Source organism: Canis lupus, chromosome 13 (assembly GCF_003254725.2).
Source record: "Canis lupus dingo isolate Sandy chromosome 13, ASM325472v2, whole genome shotgun sequence".
NCBI classification, from domain to species: Eukaryota; Metazoa; Chordata; class Mammalia; order Carnivora; family Canidae; genus Canis; species Canis lupus.
In genome coordinates, this window is record NC_064255.1 from 18,364,765 (window position 1) to 18,388,888 (window position 24,124).

The 24,124-nt window shown below is 41.8% G+C and overlaps 1 long non-coding RNA gene across 3 annotated transcripts; it reads left to right on the top strand.

Annotated features, from left to right (window-relative positions):
- Positions 1–261: 261 nt before the first annotated feature.
- Positions 262–23,860, top strand: LOC112662454 (uncharacterized). Of its 3 annotated transcripts, none has more exons than XR_003138554.3 (6): positions 262–888; positions 2,136–2,217; positions 19,933–20,028; positions 21,070–21,211; positions 22,127–22,368; positions 22,781–23,860. It is a non-coding gene; the product is annotated as an uncharacterized LOC112662454 (long non-coding RNA). The 3 variants fall into 3 exon arrangements; XR_003138552.3 differs by having other exon boundaries at positions 266–931; positions 21,070–21,206; XR_003138551.3 differs by having other exon boundaries at positions 268–888; positions 21,070–21,206.
- The last annotated feature ends 264 nt before the right edge of the window (positions 23,861–24,124 follow it).

A 24,124-nucleotide genomic window follows, 5' to 3' on the forward strand; every position in this document is an offset into this window, starting at 1 on the left:
CGGCGCGGGTGGGGGCTGGGCGCGGGGCGGGGCCGGGCGGCTCCGCGGGGGGCGGGGGCGGGGCCGGGGCGGGGGCGGGGGCGGGGGCGGGGGCCGGGGCCGCGGGGCCGCGCAACAAGGAGGCCGCTGTCTCCGCGCCGCGCTGAGGTTTCCGGGCCGCGTCCCGCCCGCGGGCGGCTCCTGGCGGCGCTGGGAGGGCCGGGCGCGCGCCGCGGGGCTGCGGGGCCGCTGCGGCCAGGACCGGGGCGGGGAGGGGGGGGATCCCCGGGGGGTCCTCTGTGCGCCCCCCCGGGTCGACCCCGCGCTGTCGCAGAGCTGTTGGGAGCCCTCCCGAAGCCCGGGGCCCCGAGGTCGCGCAGCAGGGGCTCCCCTCCCTCCCGTCGGGTCCGAGAGACGGGGTCCCCCCCCCCATTCGCTTCTCCTTGTCCGGGGCCGTCAGAGCCGGAGATTGAGCCGTGCAGCAGCTTGCGGCCCAGGGCAGGGCAGGGCAGGGCAGGGACAGCTTGCGGGCTGCGGGCTCTCCGGGCCTGGGTTTTCCCCATCAACACCCCCATCAGCAAAGGGGTCCCGGGCCCCTGGGGCCCCACCTACGGCCCTACCTACGGCCCTTCCAAGCTGTCGACCTAGGTCTGGGGCTTGCATAAAGAGGCCTCGTCCTCCTCACCCGCTCCTGCAAGCTCCTCCTCTGGAAGGGAGGCCCGGTGACTCCTGGAACCCTTGGTGCCCGGTCCTGAGAGGTCCGAAACTTGACCCGCGAGTTCTCCCGGGTTTCCACCCGAGGCCCAACACATCACTGCGGAGCCGGCTTCCCCGTCGGGGCCAAGGGCTCACTTACAGGCCTCTCCAAAAGGGCAAGTTCTACTCTTCATCAGAGTTTAAGGATGGAAGGTATGGAAGGTGATAATCCAGAAGAGGGCCCCCCTGGAGGCAGGTATTGCTCACAGGGATCAGGCCATCTGCCCCTTCCTCTTCTTCTTTTTTTTTTCCTTCAAGATTTTATTTTATTTTTTTTATTTGAGGGAGACAGAGAGAGAGAGACAGAGAGAGAGAGAGGGAAAGGAGGGGCAGAGGGAGAGGGAGAAGCAGACTTCCTGCTGACCAGGGAGCCCTATATGAGGGCTTGATCCTAGGACCCCGGGATCATGACTTGAGCTCAAGGCGGAGGCTCAACTGACTGAGCCGCCCAGGCCCTACCATCTGCCCCTTCAAATGAACATGCTTCTAACCAGTTCAACCTGGGTCCACAGAGTAGAATGTATTTAGAGGATAAGAATGTCCGCTCTTCTGTGAATTACGAAGATAGAAAGGTTCCCTTTTTTTTCAAGATTTTATTTATTTATTCATGAGAGACACACACAGAGAGAGAGAGAGAGAGAGAGACAGAGATACAGGCAGAGGGAGAAGCAGGTCCCATGCGGGGAGCCTGCCATGGGATTCGATCCCAGAACCCTAGGATCATGACCTGAGCCAAAGGCAGCCGCTCAAAGGCTGAGCCACCCAGGTGCTCCCACAGAGGGCCTCCTGCAGTTTTGCCTCCTCCCAGGCTGGAGCTAACAGCAAACTATGAATGAATGAATGAATGAATGAATGAATGAAGACCAGTGAGTGAGGCCAAAGTTGTACGACTCCAGACCTGCCCCTCAACTTTCAAACCTCAGTTTTAACATCTACAGCCTGAGCTACTAACATAGACTTACTGCCGGACTCAAGTAAATTCAGATGTTAGAAGTAAGGCACTAGGTAAGTGACAATATTATTGTGGGTTTTTTTTTTTTTTTTTTAATCAGGTTGTTGTTGGTCTAGGATATTATTTGAAGGCATTTTTCTTGAAATGTAATCTAATGCCAACATGCAGGAGCCAAAGCCTTGGAGAAAACAAGCAGTAAGTCCCACAGTGTTCACCCTGGGGAAGTTTCATATCTCCCTAAGCCACAGTTCATTCATCTGTAAGTGAAAAAAGAATACTGATATTATGGAAATTTGAGAGGGAACAAATGAGAGCATTTTAAAAATATTCCATAAATAAAGCTAATCACTAGTGGTGAGCATTACATAGAGGAGTACACGTAAGATCACTTAGCAAAATGTCTGGCTTATAGGAAATATTTACTAAATTGTGTCTATGATTGTTCTAGAGATGCCTAAGATGCTGGTCCTTGGAGCCAGACACCTAGCTTTGAACCCCAGGTCTACTACATCCCAGCTCGGTGACCTCAGGTAAATTTTCCCCGACCTGTTTGCCTTTCTGTGTTGTTTCTTTACCTGTATTAATGAGGATAAAAGTCACGCTGACCTCAGTGGATTCATAAAGGTTATTAATGAGGATTAAATTGGATAAAACATGTAGGGCCCTCAAAATGGTGTCTAGCACATAGAAAGCGCTCATTACCTGCTAGCTACTATGTTATTCTTATCTGAGGTTCTCAGAGGGACATTTATATGAGCACAAGGTGAGCTGAGATTAGAAACTCCCAAGGGCAGAAATCCTATATCTTCCTGTGGTATTCCTTGAAGCTTTTAGCTTAGTGTCCGGCTCCCTGGAACTGTTGGGAGCTACTACAGATAATAGCAACAGTGGTTAGTGGTGGTTGGTTGTGTGCTTAAGGAGGTGTGTGTAATTACCTGTAATCTTGAGAAAAGCCGGGGCACCATTTATCTAGAATTACAAAATCGACTGTGTATTGACTATGTGTTTCAGGGCCTGGCTATGGGTCATTTTTAAATCACTGACTGACAGGAAACAGACACTATGAGTTATTGGTCGTTTCATTTGTTATATTCCTGAGGCAATCTGGCTGATGCCCCTGGGTCCTTTCATGTGCTCCCCCCCCCCCCTCCACTATGGGCAGCAGGCCCAGCACTCTCTGTAGGCAGAGTTCCTCTGAAGCTGGCATTGGAATGGACCCAGGGATTTGGGACCGAACCCAAAGGGGGCTGTTTGACACCAAGTTAGCAGACCACATTCATCTTCCTGTGACAGATCCCTCATTGGCAGAGACCACTGGTGACATTAAATGGGCTGCCCCATAAATTTAACCTTCTGTTCCTGGTCACCAGATATGTGTGATGCTGACTTTCTAGGCATCACCTCATCAGATAGCTCTCATCTTCTCTTGCCTGAACCCTTTCAACTTCGGCCCCATGTTGAACACATTTTCACTGCCTGTATTTCTGATCATCCCTGCCTCCATTCCTGCCACTCCTAAGGCTTAGAGAAACTGCCCGAATAGTGGGAGCTCCCATGAGGAAAGCACTTCATCTCTTTTTTTTTTTTTAATTTTTATTTATTTATGATAGTCACAGAGAGAGAGAGAGAAAGAGAGAGGCAGAGACATAGGCAGAGGAAGAAGCAGGCTCCATGCACCAGGAGCCTGACGTGGGATTCGATCCCGGGTCTCCAGGATCGCGCCCTGGGCCAAAGGCAGGCGCCAAACCGCTGCGCCACCCAGGGATCCCTGCACTTCATCTCTTTAGCACAGTAGCAGAGCACCTGAGAGAGAAGGCCACTTTAATCATCATCGTAATGGAAATGCCTGAAACTCAGAACAGGAATTGATTTAGGTCATTTGGGAGACAGGGCATGCCAGGGGCTCTGAAGTGACTGATCAAGTATCTAGATCATCTTGCACCTAAGTCCCCTCGCCTGAAAATTGGAAATACTGGTTCTGAGATTATGTAAATGAAAGATTGTTAACTTGAAGAACAAAAACATACTCCTTGTTATTTTGTTGCTAAAATGAAGGCTTTTCTGGTTTCATAGGAGAAAGAACAGACGGAGGAGGCATACTATGCTATTGATATTCTTTTATTAATGTTTGCCAATTTCTTCTCTAATGAACATGATTCTAATATCAATGATTTTAGACAAAAGCTATCTGACTCTTAAGGTGTTACAGACAATGCAGAGGTAGATGTGTACCTGCTTTACGACAATAATGAAAGCTGAAGCACTTTCTGATTAAGTCATCAGTGACTTAAGGATTTCTTGCAAGTATCAGACCAGATATCAATAGGCACTACTTATCCCCCACTCAGTGGTGGTGCGACACCAGCATTGTCACTCATTCCATTATAACTGTTTCTTTCTTTTTATTTTTAAAGATTTTATTTATTTATTCATGAGAGACATACAGAGAGAGGCACAGAGACACAGGCAGAGGGAGAAGCAGGCTCCATGCAGGGAACCTGACGTGGGACTCGATCCCAGGTCTCCAGGATCATGCTCTGGACTGAAGGCAGGTGCCAAACCTCTGAGCCACCTAGGGATCCCTAATAACTGTTTCATGGAAAGCTGGTAATCCAGCAATCACACAAATACATCAATATAAATAGGACGGTGAGCTGCCTGGAAAGAAATGTTAAGGTAGGAGCATCTGACCCTACGATGTTAGACAGTAAAAGGAGTATTAACTAGTGGTGAGAAAGTAGTGTTGGAGGGAGAACATGTGAGCAGGGAGGACAGGGAGGAAGCTGGTGTGATTGGAAAGAACCTGACGTGGCTGAGGATGGCTGGTGCATGGAGAGCAAGGCACTGCACAGACTGGAAGAGGCTGGAGAGGGGTGTGGACAGAGGTCAGGCTGCAAAATGCCATCGATTCTATCTTTTTCCAAAGGACTTTAGGAAGCACTGGAGGGTTTTAAGCATGAAAGTGACTCTAGTTGCCCTCAGGTGGAATTCTTTGAACTTTACCCTGCCAACTTCCTGGGGTTCCAGGTCCAAACACAGACATGCAAGGAAAAGCCCCCTGAAACTAAAAATCACAGCGCAAGTGTAAAAGTATTTATATGCGTTTAACTAGGTTTCGACTCTTTAAATCCTTGCATATGGTAAAATTCAGATAGTATGGACACATAGAGAATGGAGGGCAAATCTCCATGTCACTTAAGAACTCCCCACCCCTTTACAAAAACTGCTTTTGAGAGGAGCTGCTAAATTGTTATATTAACAATTACCACTACCAAATATGTTATTATTCTTAATATTAATCATACCATTGCAGTAGGTGAGGAATCAGTAAAACCATCTCTCATGTTATTCCCCATAACCCCCGTCCATGGCACTGGAAGGAGCCCTGCACATTTTAGTGGGAAGCCTAGTCTTTTGAAATGCGATCTATAAGAAGAGCTGCCTCATTTACAATCCAGTGTTCAGCAACCCCTATCAGTGCATCAAGTGGAGGGTAGAAATATGTCTTGGTCCGCTCCTGCAGCTTTATCGGAACACCATAGACTGGGTGGCTTGAACGATAGACATTTATTTTCTTTTCTGGAGGCTGAAAGTCCAAGATCAGGGTGCCAGCTTCTGGTGAGTCCTCGCTTCCTAGCCTGTGTGTGGTCACCATTCGCTGTGTACTCTCGTATCACCTCTTCTTTGCCAGTTGGGAGAGAAATACCTGTCTTCCTCTTCTTAAAAGGCCACCCATCGTATTGGACTAGGGCTGTACCTTCATAACCTCACTTATTCTTAATTAACTGCTAGAAAAGCCCTTTCTCCAAATTCAGGCACATTGATGGTTAGGGTTTCAACCTATGAATTATGTCAGGGAGCCAGGGGGAGGGGGATGAAATTCAATCCTTAGCGGCATAGTTCTTTTTTAAAAATTTAAATTCAATTAATTAACATATAATGTATTATTGATTTCAGAGGTAGAGGTCAGTGATTTATCAGTCGTATATAATACCCAGGGCTCATTGCATCACGGGCCCTCCTTCATGCCCATCACCCAGGTACCCAATCCCTTCACCCACTCCCCTCCAATGACCGTCAAGTTTGTTTTCCTGTGATTAAGAGTCTCTTATGGTTTGTCTCCCTCTCTGATTCCACCTTGTTTATTTTTTCCTTTCTTCTCCTATGACCCTCCGTTTTTTTTTCTTAAATTCCACATGAGTGAGGTCATATACTACTTGTCTTTCTCTAATTTATTTCATTTAGCATAATACCCTCTAGTTCCATCCATGTCATTGCAAATAGCAAGATTTCTTTGTTTTTGATAGTTGAGTAATATTTTATTATATATATAATATTCTTCTTTATCCATCCATTCACCTGTCAATGGACATCTGGGCTCTTTCCATAGTCTGGCTATTGTGGACATTGCTGCTATGAACAGTGGGATGCAGGGGCTCCTTGGGACCACCTTGGGACCATTTGTATCTTTGGGGTAAATACCCAGTAGTGCAGTTGCTGGGTTGTAGGGTAGCTCTATTTTTAATTTTTTGAGGAAAGTCCACACGGTTTTCCAGAGGGGCTGCACCAGCTTGCATTCCCACCAGCACCGTATGAGGGTTCCCCTTTTTCCCTTAGCAGCATAGTTGTACCTTCCTCTTTCTGGACTCATAATCTCATGCTTAAGTTTCCAGGGAAGATCAGCTTTTGCCACATTAGTGCTCAATACATGCTATAGATACAGAACTGTAAAGTCAGTCTTTTTTCTCCCTCAAATTTCCTTTTTCTTCCTCTTCTGAACTTTCTTCCCCTCTCTTCCATCTAATGAACTAGCCTCTATGGTTCTGGCAGTTCTGATTTATGCCTACATCACTTTCTAGAATGCATCACCCACTTATGGATTCTGGTTTCTCTGACTGAGGTTAGGAGGCTACTGGCTGGGAGGAAATTTTGTGCATTCTCTGATAAAGGCTTTCAGTAGAAGAAATCTGTATGGCAAGACTTTCTACACATACAACACACACCACAGTTTCCTTTTTGAAATTTGTGTCAAAGTTGGTGACAAATTCCTGATACCTCTGGGTGGGGAAGTTGGGGAAAAGGCACAAAAATCTCGACAGACCATAACAGACTATCTGTTCTTCTTAGCAGCCTGAGGAGGGGACATAGTCCCCTGCTTATAAGCATTTTGACTTTGTCCGCCAATTGCTCTAGTCACTTCAACGAAGGTTTTCTGAAACTCAGATATCCATATAGTGCCTACTCATTCCTGAGAAATTGGTTCCTTAATTAAACAAGGATGCACTTCCCAAATCACTACTCACCTGGAGGTTTCTGAACACTTAAATGTTTACATCCGAGAAGTGTTAGAGAATACTGCATATACACTCAGAGTTCTTCAAAAATCCTTCAGGAAATTTGGTCACCTCTAGTGTTGATGAGAAGATTTTCCCCTTCCCCAAACCTCCTGTAATTTGTCTGTACCTGGCTCATACAAATATGATAAATAAGAACCCTTACAACTATTCTCTTGATGTCAAGTTGGTACTTCTAACTGGGAAACTCCCCTCTTTTAACTAAAACAAACCTTTAGAAACAAAGCTTTTGATGAGATGGTCTTCAGAGAAATTAGCCCACAAGAGAGAATTGCTTCCTGAAACAGGAGTTTGCCGATAAAAGACAGCCCAGGGCAGCCCGGGTGGCTCAGCAGTTTAGCGCTTCCTCCAGCCCAGGGCCTGATCCTGGAGACCTGGAATCGAGTCCCATGTCAGGCTCCCTGCATGGAGCCTGCTTCTCCCTCTGCCTGTGTCTCTCTGTCTGTCTGTCTGTCTCTCTTATGAATAAATAAAATAAAAATCTTTAAAAAAATTAAAAAAATAAAAGACAGCCCAAAGGACCCTCCTCAGGTGAAGATAAGTGAAGATAAGCTAAAGAGGGAAATACAGTTATTTAACATTCAGCAGAAGGGACACCATTAACAAAACCAGGAAAGTCTGTTTCAGTACAAATAAAGTAACATCAATCATTTATTCAACAAATATTTACTTAGTACCTAGTAGCTGCCAGCCATTGTGCCCCTGATATAGGCAGAAATAGTTCCCACACATTTGAAGCTTCCAGTCAGGTTAGAGCAAGAGAGTAATGAAGTAAACCTAGAAATAAACTCTTCAGAAGGTGGATAAGCCAATTGCAGAGAGTGGTAAGAGAGTTGAAGTCCATAATAATATAATGGTGTGTAGTTAAGAAGGGGATACTTCAGCTGAGTTTCTTAGGGAAGAACTCTGAAAAAGCAACTTCTGATCAGACAGTAGAATGATGAGGCCTATTCTAGGAGGTGGGGTCAAGGTCTTCCAGATAAAGCCAAGAATAAGTGGGCTACCCCAAATGAGAGGTGTCAGTTGGCTAGAGCTAAGGGAATGAGAGATTTGAACTATTTGTGGCCAGAGAGGTAGGCAAGGCCAAACCATATAGTGACAAGAGGATTAGAATAAAGATTGAGCACTTTAGTTGAAAGGCAGGGAAGCCACTGGCCTATCTTAAGATGTGAGTAAAGTGATTTGACTTACATGCAAAAGGATCATGTTTTGGTGGGTAATGCAGCTAGAGCAGAGATAGGAAGACCACAGAAAGTAGGAGGGTAGTTGTCACCAGCATAATCATCATCAAACCCTTACGCCCTAAGATGTACATTCTTTGATAAAGGCTTTTAATAAAAGAGCTCAATTACATGAAATGGTATACCCTGCCCACTTGAGCAAAGGAAAACATATGTCAAGCCTTTCTGTACATGGAGCACACATCACAATTTCTTCTTTGAAATGTCTGTCGAAGGTTGTGCCAAATTCCTCATATTTCTGAGTGAGGAAGCTGGGGAAAAAGGAATCTCAACAGACCATAACAGAGTCCATCATTTGTATCCAAGTGTCTTTGGATTTCTTTGAGTCTTTGATTTTATTGTCTGTAAAGTTAATATTCCAGTTACCTGATAAAGCTGTACATACTTCCTAAGGATATCAGGAGGATCAGATGATGTATGTAAAAGAGCTCGTTAGTCCTAAAGTGCTATATAAATTTCCAATACTACTAATAAAGAATCTTTTTTTGGATCCTAGTTTTGGAGTAGGTGACTAACCTATCAGAAGGATACAAGAGAGCTAAATGGCAAAATAAGTAAATATGCAAAAAAAAAAAAGCATTTATGCAAAGAGTACATAAACTTTTACTTTTTTTTGTTTGTTTCTACATATTTTTCTAGATACTTGAGGTTTAATTGTTCCTCAAAGTAATGGTAATATAATTGATTAATCATCATAATAATGACATTTTTGAATACCTACAATTTCTAACAATTTCTACAATTTCTTTATCATATTTATTAACTTCCATGATATAGAAACTATTCTTCCCATTTTACTAAAAAGAGGACTGAAGCTCTGAAAAGTTAAGTAACTTACACAAGATCAACAGCTAATGAATGGATTTGGGCCCAGAGAGTCTCATTCCAGAGCCATAACTACTAACTCTGGGGCTTATAGTAAATTTGAGGATTTTCTAAAGCTAGAAGTAAATTCTGTTCTGCAAAATAATTAGGTATTTAGTATATGTTGGTAACAGCCAACAGTTAAAAGTAGATGAGGTTTAGCTTCTCTTCTTAATCAAAATCTGCTATATGTATGATACTTATTAGCAAGAAGACCCCCAGTGGCCACACACTATGAATTTATACTTTGATAAAGTCTCAAATTTGTGGTCTTCTATACACAATTTGTGTTACAGGTTGACCTGAAGCAATTGTGACAATATTCAGTGAGAAGATGCAGCCACAAGAATACAGCACAGTTCAGGGATCAAACCTAGGGCACAGATCCCAAAAATATTTTATTCCTAAATATTTTATTGTTTTGGATGCTAATGGAAAAGGAGGTTGCTTTCAAAATTTCACTTACAGATAGTTCATTGTTGGTGATAGAAATACAATTGATTTTTGTATGTTTATTTTGTACCTTGCAACTTTAGCAAGTTTGTTGGTTCTAACAGATTTTTAGTGAACTCTTTAAGGTTTTCTGTATATACAATCATATCGTCTGTAAACAGAGATCATTTTATTTCTTCCTTTCCAATTTAGACCCAACTGTTTTCTTTTTCTTAATTGTTGTAGCTAGAACTTCCAGTACTGGGGTGGTGGAAGGGGAGGAGGGTGGGGGTGAGTGGGTGACGGGCACTGAGGGGGGCACTTGGTGGGATGAGCACTGGGTGTTATTCTGTATGTTGGCAAATTGAACACCAATAAAAATAAATTTATTATTAAAAAAACAGAACTTCCAGTACTGTGTCTAATAGAAGTAGGGAGACTTTGTCTTGTCTTGGTCCTGATCCTAAAGAAAAGTCGAACCATTGAGTATGACAGCTGGTACCAAAGGAATATAAAGAATCATCAGAGTCTACATACCAACAAACTGGACAACCTAGAAGAAATGAAAAGTCTCAACAGATTGATTAATTGCTAATAAGGAGATCAAATCAGTAATAAAAAAATCTCCCAATACGTAAGCCCAGGACCAGATGGCTTCACAGGTGAATTACACCAAGTGTTAAAAGAAGAATTAATACCAATCCTTCTTAAAGTCTTACAATAAAGTTGAAGAGGAAGGAACACTTCAAAACTCGTGATATGAGGCCAGCATTATCCTGATACCAAAGCCAAAGAAGGAGCTACAAGAAAAGTAAAGGCCAATATCTCTAATAAAAATTGATGCAAAAATCCTCAACAAAATATTAGGAAACTGAATTCAATAGCATATTAAAAGGATCCTACGGCTGATCAAGTAGGATTTATCCCTGGCAAGCCAGAATGTCTCAACTTAGGCAAATCAAAGACCACATTAACAGAGAGGAGAATAAAAACCATTTGATTATTCAATAGATGCAGACAAAGCATTTGACAACATTCAGCATCTTTTCATGATAAAAAAACTCTCAACAAATTAGGTAGAGAAGGAAAAGATCTCAACACAAGACAGGCCATATATGGACAAGCCCATAGCTATCATCATACTCACCAACTCTAAAAAGAAAGTGCAAAAAACTGCTATATTCTGTATTCCTACAAGGATATAGAGGGTATTAAAATACTTTAGCCCAGCATTACCTCACTTATCTTTTCATTGTTGCCCCTCAAAGGAGAATAATTTAATTTAAAGGGAGAAATTAGATACTGAAGCATATGATTTTTTTCAAGTAGGATTGTACTTTTGAGAAACATAAAACCCTTGCAGTATCTCCGACTTTTTTCACTTTACACCCCATAACAAACTTTGCCCACTTGTAGAATATGTTCCTCCCACAAGGAATGCATGCTTTAGCAACCCAGTACCTTGAATATTCATAATTTCACCAAATAAGAGCCCATTATACCACCATCAAGTTAAGTAATAGAGTCTGGTGGCGCCAGGAGATGGGTAGGGATGATTCCCTGGAATGCGGGCCTTCTAATGAAATGCTAATTTATCTCCTGGAAAGTGGGAATCCTGGTTAAGTCAACTGTTTACTTGTAGAGAGTAGATTCACCTGACTAATGTGTATATGACATCATACTGGGCTGATATATTGTAAAATAAATTACAGACATCATAACAAGAACCCACAGCAAGGGAGTGGACAGAGGGGAGAGTCTGTGTGCAGGGAGTAGCTCAGAATACAGGAGAGAAAGGATAGAATTTGGCTCTAGAGGAATATAAACAATTTGTGAATGAGAACCAGCCCAAATCCTGTCACAACCATTCGTCCTCAGGAACATGAAATGGCCTTTGAAGGCTCCTATTTCCGTAGGCGCCACAGGGCAGTCAGTGAGAATTAGGAAGGTGGGAACAGTGGAGCCCGCGGACAGTTAAGGTCACCTTCTGGGTCCCAGTAGGAAGGACATCATTATCTGTGCTAGGATTTCTTCTCTCAAGGGGCATATTGCTTCTGCTGGAAGGAGTTCCAGTAGAGGCAAAGGCACCCTTGCACTTCAAAACCAGTCCAACTGGGATGACTTTGCACAGTGGGACCAAGGGCCAAACATAGAAATGATGACTTGTGGCTTCAGCTCCGGTCAGGGGGCAGCAGGGATGCTGTCTCGCCAAGAACAAGCCTCAGGGCTGGGGCTTTCAAATTCATGAAAGCTGTTTTCAGGACTTCCAGCCAAAAAAGTGTACATAGGCTCACATAAATTTTGCACTGAATTGTAAAAGCTTCCTGGCCTCTGACTCCAGGAGGGAGATTGATTTGGAATATGATGAAACTCCTTTCTGTTTGGTTTTACAGAAATGTTTGTACCTTGGTTAATCATAATATAGTCATATTATCATTTGTCATATTTCAATATTTATATTTCCTGGGTTCTTGTGTAAGATACCTAGCCTGAATTTTCAACGTTAAATAAATGAGGGTTGTTTTCTTCTCCCGAGTGGATCATTTAACTGACCTAGACTCTAAATGGGCTCGACCTTTCAAATTGTGTACACTCAGAACAGCTCGGATCTCAGGGCAGCTGATCCTGCTTGGCAGGTGTGGGATGTGTGGTTGAGTCATCCTAGAATCTCAAAGAGATATTTGTTAGAGGGAGCAGCAAACAGTGACTGATTCAGTAGCCTCTTGGTTTCCCAACAACCTGGTACTTACCACAGTTTACATTTGAAGGAAACTCTGCTGTTCCTTTCATGGTTGTTAGATGTAGGGGAGAAGAAAGGAACACGAAAGCAGAAGTCCCAAGGGGCAGGGACAGTGAGAAGTGTGGAAGAGGGGGTTTTGGTTACCTTAAAGAAAAACATGTAAGATAAGGTTCAGATATCATAGGACGAAGATCTGGCAGGTTAGTAGTCAAGTCATTTGGGGACCTTTTAGATGAAAAGCAATATAGCCCGAGTGGTCGCCCTGACCCTGAAGCTGGACCGCTTATATTTGAAAACTTGCTGCCTTGCACTATGTGCTTTCATTTCTCTGTATCTCGGTTTCTCTATCTGTATGATGGGAAGCTAATAATATTATTTACTTCTTAGAATTGTTCTGAATATTAAATGGGCAAAGATACACAAGGCACTTAGAACAATGCCTGGCAAGCAGTAAGCTCTACACAAATTCATTGATGGGTTGCTTTAGAATGGTTGTACTTAGGCTGGGTATCATGGCTGTGAAGGACATTGAATGGAGAGACTTTATAATTTCAAAGACTATTCATGCTACCTGTTTAAAACTATAGATATTCAAAATAGAAAATCTTGTGGCAACCATGGAGGTAGAATCAGCTGGAACATGTGTCCAATAGTGCCTACAGTGTGTTCAACCCAGTACCAAGCACTGTGGAAACTGACCATGGGCAGATGTCCACGTGTCTTCCTTGTCTTCTGGGATTTTATTACTTGGTCTCTCAATCAGAGGTTGGTCTGTGCATTTTTAAAAGTTATAGGAAGGAAGTGGTGCAGGAGGTCAGAAGCCATAGTGATAAAAACATGATGTGAATTATTTAGGCATTTAGGGGGTGTGCGTTTGAAATGGGATTGAGTGTGCATAGGGGGGTGTCTGGAAAGGCTTCCTGAAAGAGAGGGCCTTTGAAAGATTAGCAGGCCTTTGAGAGACAGATATGGGAAGGAAGTAGATTCCAGGCAAGAAATCCAAGGCTATTGAAGACCTTGTAGTGGTGGTGGATGAACCAGTGCTGCGGGGTGTGTGGTCCCAGCAGAGGGAAGGCAAGCAAGCACAGATGGGAGAAGACCTAGTCATTGGTGCTGAGGGAAAAATGTGGATGCTTTTGAATCACCAGGTACTACTCTTGCTATATGAGAAGTAGAGGTTCAGATTTATGAGATACCACTGAAGACACCATTTGTAAAGCACTTTATTCTTTTCAAAGAACTTTACATGCGTTATTTCATTTAGTACTTAAAGCAAGACAATGCATTATATAAGGGAGCCATTATATGCCTCGTATCTGCCTAGCCAAGCCACACACATTGCAAATAAAGCAAATCAAGAGATTGTCCTGTTCATGCTCAGATAAAGATCAGGAGAAAGGTGCCAGGATGATGTGGACCAAGCATGGACCACTCTGCAAAGTTGCTCGTTTCAAAACAGTCTGTTTTTGTTTCAAACTGTGTTGAAAGTTTAAATAGAAATGATGTTCTTAGTCATAAAGTGTATCTATATTGTCACAGTACCTTTCAATATACCCTATCATTTTATCACTTAAGGCATAAGACCACATCCAACATGTGTACAGTGTTTTTAAGCCAACAAAATGTCAGCAGATCATTTAATCTTCTCAATAACTGACAAGTAGATTGGTTAAAATATGATTGGTATTTCTATGATAAGGAAAGTAGCACTGAGACCCCCGTGACCAGTCCAAGGTGGCACAGTTAGCAAGAAATGGGCTAAAATTTAAATCAAGAACTTGAACTGGGGATCCCTGGGTGGCGCAGTGGTTTGGCGCCTGCCTTTGGCCCAGGGCGTGATCCTGGAGACCCGGGATCGAATCCCACATCAGGCTCCCAGTGCATGGAGCCTGCTTCTCCCTCTGCCTGTGTCTCTGCCTCTCTCTCTCTCTCTCTCTGTGTGACTATCATAAATACATAAAAATTAAAAAAAAAAAAAGAGCTTGAACTGTAGGGGTGCCTGGGTGGCTCATTTGGTTAAGCGGCTGCCTTCTATTCAAGTCATAATCTCAAGATCCTGGCATTGGACCCCCAGGTCAGGTTGGGCTCCCTCCTCAGTGGGGAGCCTGCTTCTCCCTCTCCCTCTGCTCCATCTCCTGCTTGTGCTCTCTCACTCACGCTTTTTTTTCTCTCCAATAAATAAATAAAAATCTTGTTTAAAAAGAGTTTGAACTCTAGATTATTTCAGAACTGTCATACTCCATCATATTTTTATTACTTTTTTATTGAAGAATAATTGACATACAATACTGTATTTGTTTCGAGTATACAACATAATAATTTGATATTTATGTACGTTACATTCTTTTTTTTGTCTTTATGTTCTTTTTTTAAAAAAGATTTTATTTATTTATTTGAGAGAGAGCACAAACAAGGTGGGGAGCAGTGGGCAGAGGGAGAGGGAGAAAGCAGACTCCCTACTGAATAGGGAGCCTGATGCGGGGCTTCATCCCAGGACCCTGAGACCATGACCTGAACTTAAGGCAGGATGCTTAACTGGCTGAGCCACCCAAGCACCCCTACATTACATTCTTTTGCTAGATGTTTCTTTGTTTAACTCAATTCCATCATTTTACAGTAAGCTTTTGTAGACTAAAGGTGATTTTCAAATGTTATTAGAATTCTCTTTTTCCTATTTTTTGAGGCCTGTGGGCAGATGCCAAAATGGAAGACTACAACTGGCTCATCTGATGCAGGGGCTGGCTCTCTGCATGGTGCAAAAACTGGTTAATATCATTTAGGATTCTGCCTGCTAACTTGACCATGAGACATGTTGCACTTTGTTGATTCTTTGGCCCACATTCCTCTCCTCCCATCTTCCACTCCCTTCACTCCCAGGCTGGAGAAGCAGAGAGTCTGACACTGGAACTCTACCTTTTCTGGCTAAATCCCCATCTGCGTCAAAGTGGTGTTGGCTTTGGCGCCTGGGTGGCTGGACTCGAGACCATCCATCCAGGCAGCTGAGATGATTTCTTTCTAATGGTTTCTTGACCTGCAAAGCCAGAAGAAGGTTATTTTTGCTTAAAGACCTCAAAATTTCAATGGGGATTTTGGTTTTAAACATTTTCTAATGCCCTACTCAGTTCTTAAGAAGTGAAAAAAACAATCATTTTCAAAGAAGTACACTTGCGGGTTGGCATGCCGGCTTATGGGCCTACAGCTCAGCTCATGCTATCCAGGTCATACTTGTCTAAATGACATAGGGAAACCAATCATCCCCCTGATGTTTTGCATCACCTAGAAGGCAAGCCTCCCACAGAGAAGTGGTGGATATCAATTCTGGCACCCATACAAAAATGTTGAGAAACATTTGTAATCTCTTTAGAACCTTATAAAGTTAACAGGTTACCATGGGAAGGAACTATTGGAATGGCTCATCCAAATCAAACTGAAAGGAGTAACTGCCTTTGGAAGAGATTAACCGGTGTGATGGGGAAAGCCCTAGATGAGTACTGACCTATATATTCTATGGGATATTCCCATGTAGTCCAAGGAGTAGCATTCTCCTTTGAAACTATTGCTAGTTAGCACTCAAAAGTTGTTTTGTTGAGTGATGGATGGATACCCACTGCATTCATCACCAGGGCTTTATCGAAAACTTTCCCTTTGCTCTTTGGGGAGTGGGAAGGCCCATTACCCAACACATTTGTTTTTACATTCAGTCAAGAAATACTATAAGAACCTTCTAGGAGCCAAGCACTATATTCTAGATACCACAGGTACGAACAAGTCAGGGTTCACATGTTCAAGGAATTTATAATCTAGTAGAGAAGACAGATAAGGGACAAGTTGAAACAGAAGATGTAAAGACAAAGTGTTAATTGAGGAAGGAAAGTCCAGCACTGCAAGTCAAAGCAAGGGTCCAAGAGTTAAAACAAACAAACAAACAATAAAGAGAGAGGAAATCAACTGAAATTCAGTTCAGGAGTTACTGACAAAAGTATTAAAAACTATCATCTGTTAGTATTTATGGAGTTCAAGTTCTTTTACACACACTATCTCAAATATCACATTTTATAAAACCTATTTTCCAAATTAGGAAACCAGGACTCAAAAACTTGCTCAAGCCCACACAACAAATTACTACCTACCATGTAAATACAAGGTTGATTCTTAATTAATGTATCAATTCTTTATGACTACCTGTTTCCCTATCTCCCGCTGTCCTTGCGTATCTAATTCCAACCTAATTCATGCATCACTTTGAGGCACTCTCTTGACACATCCCGCATGCCTTTATTTTTTGCTGCAACCCTTCTCATCATCTAACATACAATATATTATATTCTATCATTTCTAAGGCTGTCCTTCATTCATATTTTTAGATCTCTGAAGTTAGTATGCATCGACACATCAAGAGCAAAGTTTGTGATATCCTTTTCTTTCTTTAGACATAAAACTAACTGTGCATCTTCACATTGGTGGCATCTGAAATTCCTTAAATGTACAGTATTGTGCTTATGTTATACTGCTTATTTTCTGTCTTCCTCCAGTAGAATATAATCTGTGAGAGGGTGGAAACTTTTGTCTGCCTTTTTCATCTTTGTACTCCCATCTCCTGGAATGCTGTTGAATAAATTCATGACCGATTAGATATTGAATGTTTATTATGTATCCGTAGCTGTGTGAGGTGCTGGATATAGACTGGGGAATAAAGTAGACATGGCCCTTACTCTCCTGGAGGAGATGCAAATGAAACAAACAAACAAGCAAAGGCATAGATAAATGTGCAATGTGAAGTGGGAAGTCAAGAGAAGTGAAAATGTTGAAGGCGCTTAGAGAGAAAAAATGGGGTGCTTTCCAAGTTTAGATTGAGAAGTCAGAGAGGCTCTCTCCAAGCTGATGTCAGAAGAGTGAAGGCAATAAAGTCAAGAATCCAGACTATTGTACTACCTGACATAGATCATAGCAAATCTTGACCATTCCAGGCCAAAATATTCTCTCCCCTCTTGCAACAATGGATGCCACTTATTGTAGCTGCGTGCACTGGTAGTTATAAATTTGCAGGTTATCCTTTCTGTTCACCTAGATTACAAATGTATTCATCCCTTGGTAGAAAGAAAGTGCACTGGATTAAGAGTAAGCCTAGGTGGTAGTTCTAGCTTTGCTCCTACTACTTTGTGTATCCGAGAATTTATGTAAACTCTTCAGAATTTTTACTTGTAAGAGTTTACATTAGAGGGTCTCTAAAGTGTTATTGAGCTTTAACATTTAAATTCTGTAATTATCAGCCCATTTTCACAAACAGTTATTGAGGAGCTACTATGCTAGTCTGCTAACCTCTCTGCAGGGCACTGGAGGAATTGAAATGAAAGAAAGGGAAAAGGTACAATCTGTTCATTTTAGATGTTTATGAGCTTGAGGAGGAGACTGGTATATTGATGACTTCAGTATAATGCAGCATAGACTTTCCTCTGTTTCTGAACTTTAAACTACTATCATTGCATTTTCAGGTGTGAACAAAGTCCCCCTCTTGGTAAAGATACTTAACTTGTCTGCCACCAACCCATGGGCAGGTGGTCACACCAATTACACTGTTGCATTGGATTTGAGAGCTATTAGATGAGAGGGAGCTTTGGGAACCTAAGTTGTTTGTAGGAAAATAAGTGGCTGTATGCCAGGGTAACATGGGAATTGAAAATAAAGGTTCCTTTGTTCTACCTGACAGAGGATGAGAGCGAGAGTGTTGGTCGGGGGGTTGTCAAAAGATGCTATTGAGGGAAGTTTTGGAGGGCATTAATATCTCAGCTTTTTGAAGAAAGAATAATAATTAAGGAAGTATATTGGCTGGCTAATTACCTTATATATTAGCCTTCAGTTGCAAAAGAGACTGCCCACTTAAAGATGAATTTGATAAGAAGTGCAATCATTATTCCACATTTATAAAATACAGGGGCAGGGAAATTCCAGGTTTCATTCAATGGCTCAAAATGCCATTGAAGACTCAAGCTCTCCTAACTTCCACTCTGTCTTCCTCAGAATGTTGGTTTTTGTTCCAAAGCTTTTCCGCCCTCATGATTGCAAGGTAGCTGCCAAATAACTTGGCAAATTATTTGGAACAACTGTATAAAAAAGGCTGAGAGGGACAACTGTACTCTAAATCCTTTTTATTAAAGAGAAGAACTGTGTTCTTCTTGCCCAGTTTCTCACCCCAGTCTCAGTAGAGTTCCTTTTAGGTTCCAGTGGCCATGGTGGGCCACAGGGTCATGCTCCAAATGTAAGGGAAGCTGGGAAGTGTGTACCTGGCATTTGTAGTGTCCATATTGGATGCCAGATTCTGTCTGCTGGGAGGAGGTGCATGCATGAAGTGGGGAAGTGATCAATGGTATTGGGCCAGCCTCTCACACCATCTTCAAAACAGGAAAAGAAGGAATGGAGAGTAGTTAATGGATCTCACGCTCAGGCCCTCGCACAGTCCTTTGCTTCTTGAACTGTAGGCATTCAATTAATATTTGTTGATTGTGGGATCATTGTCATGGGAATGGAAAATCAAGATGAGGTCAGGCAAGTGAGGAGTAAAATCAGTTATTCTTTCCAGTCTGTGGCTAGATGACAAATTTTTAATTTTGTCACTTAAATGGGTGACTGTTGATATTTCTTCTGGGTGGATAAACTAAAATATTAATTCGACAGCAAGAGAGGTAGTGGTGGTTTTATAAAACCATGTCTAATTTGGCAACAGTTACATAATCTAAAAGCAAATCAGGGAAAAACCAGAGTTAAATGGAAAAAGACCAGGTCCTAGGAAATAAAAGTTTACTGAAAACACCATGTGTGAAGTCCTAATGAAAAAAACAGACTGTAAGATGGCCCCAGGGCTGTGGAAAAAAATTCAGTACTAACATAATAAAGTACTTAGTGTCTGTTGATTACCCATGGAAACTCACAACAAGGAAAAAGAGGGCACAAACTTAGTTCATTTAAAAAAATTGACTATCTAAACAAGCAGACATTAATGTGTTTTAAAAACTTTGCCTTTCTCACAAATACAAACAAAGCAGAAAGTCAAAAAGTTGTCTTTGGACTATAGTAACGATGACAACAAGGATACTATGTAGAGACCGGAAGAAGACATGAGTCATTATGTTAAAGAAGTGTGAATTATTTTAAATAATTCATATGACGAAATACAGAGAGACTTCCAAATTAGTATGAGCACGTCGCAGCACACTGATCCTTTGAAATGACTTCTTGCATTTCTTTTTAAGTTCGTTAAGCCCTTTTGCAGAACAGAGCTTGCCTGGAGACTGGAAAGCATTAGAAATGAATAAAAGGTATGGGGTTATTTCCCATTGCTCTTTCTTGTAAGAGATTGGTCCATTTTTAAGTGATTGAAGCTAGTTAACTGTAACCACAATATATTTTCAGTGTTTTTCTCGTCTGGAGTTCTATTCTTTTGCTTCATTCCACTCTAGCCTCTCACAAATGCAAAGGCATGCCCCAGCACAGGGAAAGGGGCCACACAGGACCACAGGCAGTTAGTTGACTCATCTATAAATGTTTCTAATTTCTTAGTGTTTGTTATATATCAAGTCAGGTACTGCATTTCTGCTGTAAACTTTTCTTCGCACCTAGGCCGAATTCACAATCTTTGTGGAGTTGTGGTATGCTTTTGGTGGATCAGTTTTCTGACATCACTTGGATTTCCCAGTTTTCTCCAAGTCCTTGAAGGTAAGATGCAATCTCTGCACTTCCTTCGGCATCTGAAAACCCTTATGCAGTGGTTCAGCCTCAGGAGTCCATGTAGAGTTACATAGGGAACTTTTACCTTACACACAGGTGTCTACTTGCCCCAGCACACTGAATCAGAATCTCTACTGTTGGGCCTGGAGAATATCTCTAGAAACACTTCTTTGAGTCATTCAGATGTAAAGGTCTGTTTCAAACCATTAGTGCGTTCAGATTATAAATTTACCCTCCAAAAACGAAAGGAAAAGAAATGAAAAAAAAAAATTGGGAAGAAATAGAAAGAAAGATGAAGCTTACATAGCCAGCTCTTGCATCTGATTTCTATGGCACCCAACCACGATGGCAGTCCTGGGAATTTGCATAGGACATGGCTAAGAGACCAATTCCCTGGATTCAAATCTCTGCTCTGCTGTATGACTTGCATCAAATCAAGTAGTCACTCTATGCCTTAGTTTACTCATCTTACAATGAGTATAATAATGATATTGGCTGTAATTTTGAGTTTAAATTATGTATTACATATACGATGAAAACTGATTAAGTATTTGCTGATAGACTGGCATAAAGTATTTGTTCAAACAATGTCAAATTGATATTATTTCAGGCTGCTTAGAGGCTCAGACTGAAAGTTAAATAGTATGTCTGATCTAAAAAATGAAAATATGAATGATTATAAATAAAAGTGTTTTTTTTTTTTTTAACAGAACATAAAAACTGAGATTCAAAGTGAGATTTTGTTTTAGGTCTAAGGTGTTATCAATGTTGGGCCCATATTTTAATTAAGTGATTATATTAGCGTTGAGAATGCCAGAGTCTGTTTTAATGGCATGAATAAAACCCTAAGGTACCATAAAATGACAGCCAGAAATTACTGGCATGGATAATTAAGGATGGTGTTATTTCCTGCAGGCCCAGAGAGCTTGGTCATTCATTTTTTCACTGATTCAACAACAATTTGTTGAGCTGCTAACATCTGCCAGATACTATTAACAGGAAGCATATAATCCATGCTATGCCTTTCAGAAACTTTTTCCAGGACCCTGGGAATTAGAATGGGCAATGCAGAGACCAACCCCCAGAAGAAAGATGTGTGAAGCTGATGAATTCTGATGGTGGTTCACCTGATCCCCAGAGCTGTGCGATTTCCATTCCTTCCAGAGGTTTGGTAGTTTGCTTTTGTTTTGATTTTTTGAACCACCCAGGTCCTTATGATAAATTCCTTTATTTATATAAGTTGGGGAAAGTGTTCCTGTGGCTATTTGGCCCACTCCAGTAAATTATCTAAATAATAGTCAATCGATAGCATCTTCTGATCACATCCAAGTTTTGTGAAGGTATTTTAGACCAACAATTTATTTTTAGCAAGCTCATTTTACTCCACAGAAATAGTCTGCAGGTCATTAGCCAAGTAATGCTTTGTCCCCAACAAGCTAAGTCTACATCCTAATCTCAGCATTTGGAAAATATTTTTCCCTGTCTACGTGGAAAGAAAAATGTGAGCCACAGACCGAATTTGCAATCTTCTGATGTCTGAACTACTAAAATTTGTTATGGAAAGAATAGTTTTGTTATGAATATGAATTTCATAATAATCTCCATGAGTATTACCTACCATCTGCAAAAAAGGAAATTTGCCTTTGTTGGTTAGCTTTTATTTTTATTTATTTATTTTTTAAAGATTTTATTTACTTATTCATGAGAGACACAGAGAGAGGCAGAGACACAGGCAGAGGGAGAAGCAGGCTCCACGCAGGGAGCCCGATGAGGGACCCGATCCCAGGACTCTAGGACCACGCCCTAAGCCAAAGGCAAAGGCCCAACCGCTGAGCCACACAGGCATCCCTGTTGGTTAGCTTTTAAAATTGGCTATGGATGGAATGATGACAGATGTATGATGCCTTATATAAGGAGCTATCACCCTGCTCAAGGAATAGCAAGTTCTTCCAGTAAAGAGAAAGGATAAATTGAAGAGCAGAAGCACTGCCTGCATGGGCTTAGGTCTATGAGGTTTGCATAATGATTTCAAGCACAGAATCTTGTCCTAGACACCCTTGTGACTTCATTGTATCTCCCCTTACAGAATTTTCCAGACTCAGCAACATTCAACAGACTGGTGAAGTGACTCAAGCTAAGTTCAGGCTTCATTGTCTGATTCCCTTGATCAACTCAATTAATAACACTAAGCCTCAAGATCCTTGGTGGGATACCTAAAGTGGGACCAATGATAGCGTCTACAGACTAGCTGAATAAAGCTTAAATGAACAAACACGTGGATAAGGATCATAGAGACATTCAAAATATTGTCATTCTCTTCTCCTTTTGGTAGGTTTAAAATTCCTCACCCCTTTTGGAGTGAAATGACTGACTCCGGCCAATGAAATATGAACACATGTTGATTCTGGGAGGAAGCTTTTAAAGAGCTATTGTTATATTTACCATTTCACTGCTTGTTTCAGTAACATCAGTATTCCAGATGGTAGTCTCTCCACTGACCAGGGTCCAAAAGAGAGGGTGGTATGGTGCTGAGCCCCCCCCCCCCCAGCTCATCTGAAATAAACCTTTGTTGTTTTAAACCACTGATATGTTTGGGGGCTATTTATATCTACCACATAAACTGGTCTGGAACTGAATGTAAAGCACTTAACACATAGTAACCTGTCAGTTTGGATGAGAGGTGAAACCATAGGGGTGATTAGTTTACTTATTTAACAGAAGTTTACTGATTGCATTCTAGATGCCATACACGGTGAATTCCATGGGAAGGACAGAAAGAAGATCCATGAACTTCTCAGTTGCACTGACCCTGCTACCATTCTAAAACTGAGGAAAGCAATCAGAAAACTTCACATCCCTGTGGGAGAGGAAAAGTCACGAAATTGGGCTAGCCAAAACTCTTCATACAAAGACATTGGAGCAAATAATAGTCATCCCTGACTAAGATCTGATGTGTACAATGGAGGTAACCTGGTCAGTATTGGTTCTGGGCATGACTAAAGGTGCCATCCTGCCTAGCCATGGCATCATTATTGATGCTTCTGCTCTGAGTTCCCTGACCCAACACGCCACTACTGCACTTAGCAAGATGGCCCTCCTTTAGAGAACTCCTGCCTAGTTCATCCATAAATTCACATTCTGCCTTAGTCCCTGCTACCCCACCAGATGAAAATAAAACCAAATGTTTGCCATCCTGATCTACCATCCCTCCACTCTGGGTATGCTAGACTCTCCATTGCTAGAGTCTTAGGATAGTTTTCTGAAGAAGTTGAGAAGCAACAAATCAAAGGGCTATTTACTCCCTTTCTGGAAACAAATGGCATTTGGTGAAGTCTGGTGATAATCCTAATGGGCTCCTGGCAGGGGGCCTAAGCTCTGTGGTGTGGAGCTTCCTTGCATTGAGACAGTAAGGCAGAGATCCTTGCTGTACTGTTGCCTGCTCTCACATAAGAAGGAGTGTTGGTGGTATTGGACTTTGAAACTCAAAGCAGAACACCCTATCGTTTTGAGTCCAGCAGTGAGAAACTTGGGCCAGGCAGAGATGCCACAGCCCCCACTGGTACCTAGCACAGTGCCCTGGGACTTCTAGGGTTTCTTCTTGGCACCTAATAGAGAAGGAGAGGCTGATGTTGATCAGCTTCTTCACGCCCAGGTGAACTCTGAAACAAGGTATACAAGTTTTCTATATTCTGGTGTAGCTTTAGGTAGGGTTAATGATATGGAGGGAAAAAAACAAACACAATACATTTGATTGAAATTCACATTGCTTCAGTATGAATTCTGGCCTTGATGCTTATAAAAATGGATCTAGCATGAATTATTTGCTGTCTCTGAGCCTCAGTTTTCTTACCTATAAAATAGTAATATTTTTTGTTTTTTTTTAATTTAAAAAATTTTTTAAATAGTAATATTAACATCAATTTTATAGCTGGTGTTCAAAGATTAAGCATTGAATAGTGTCTGAGGCATAGTGGACTATCAATGTATGTTTGTGCCTTTTCTTTTTTCCCTCTAAAACAGGTATAACTAAGTGCTTTTGATCTTATGTCTCTCAGAGCTTATCAGAAATCACTATGGCTCTCAG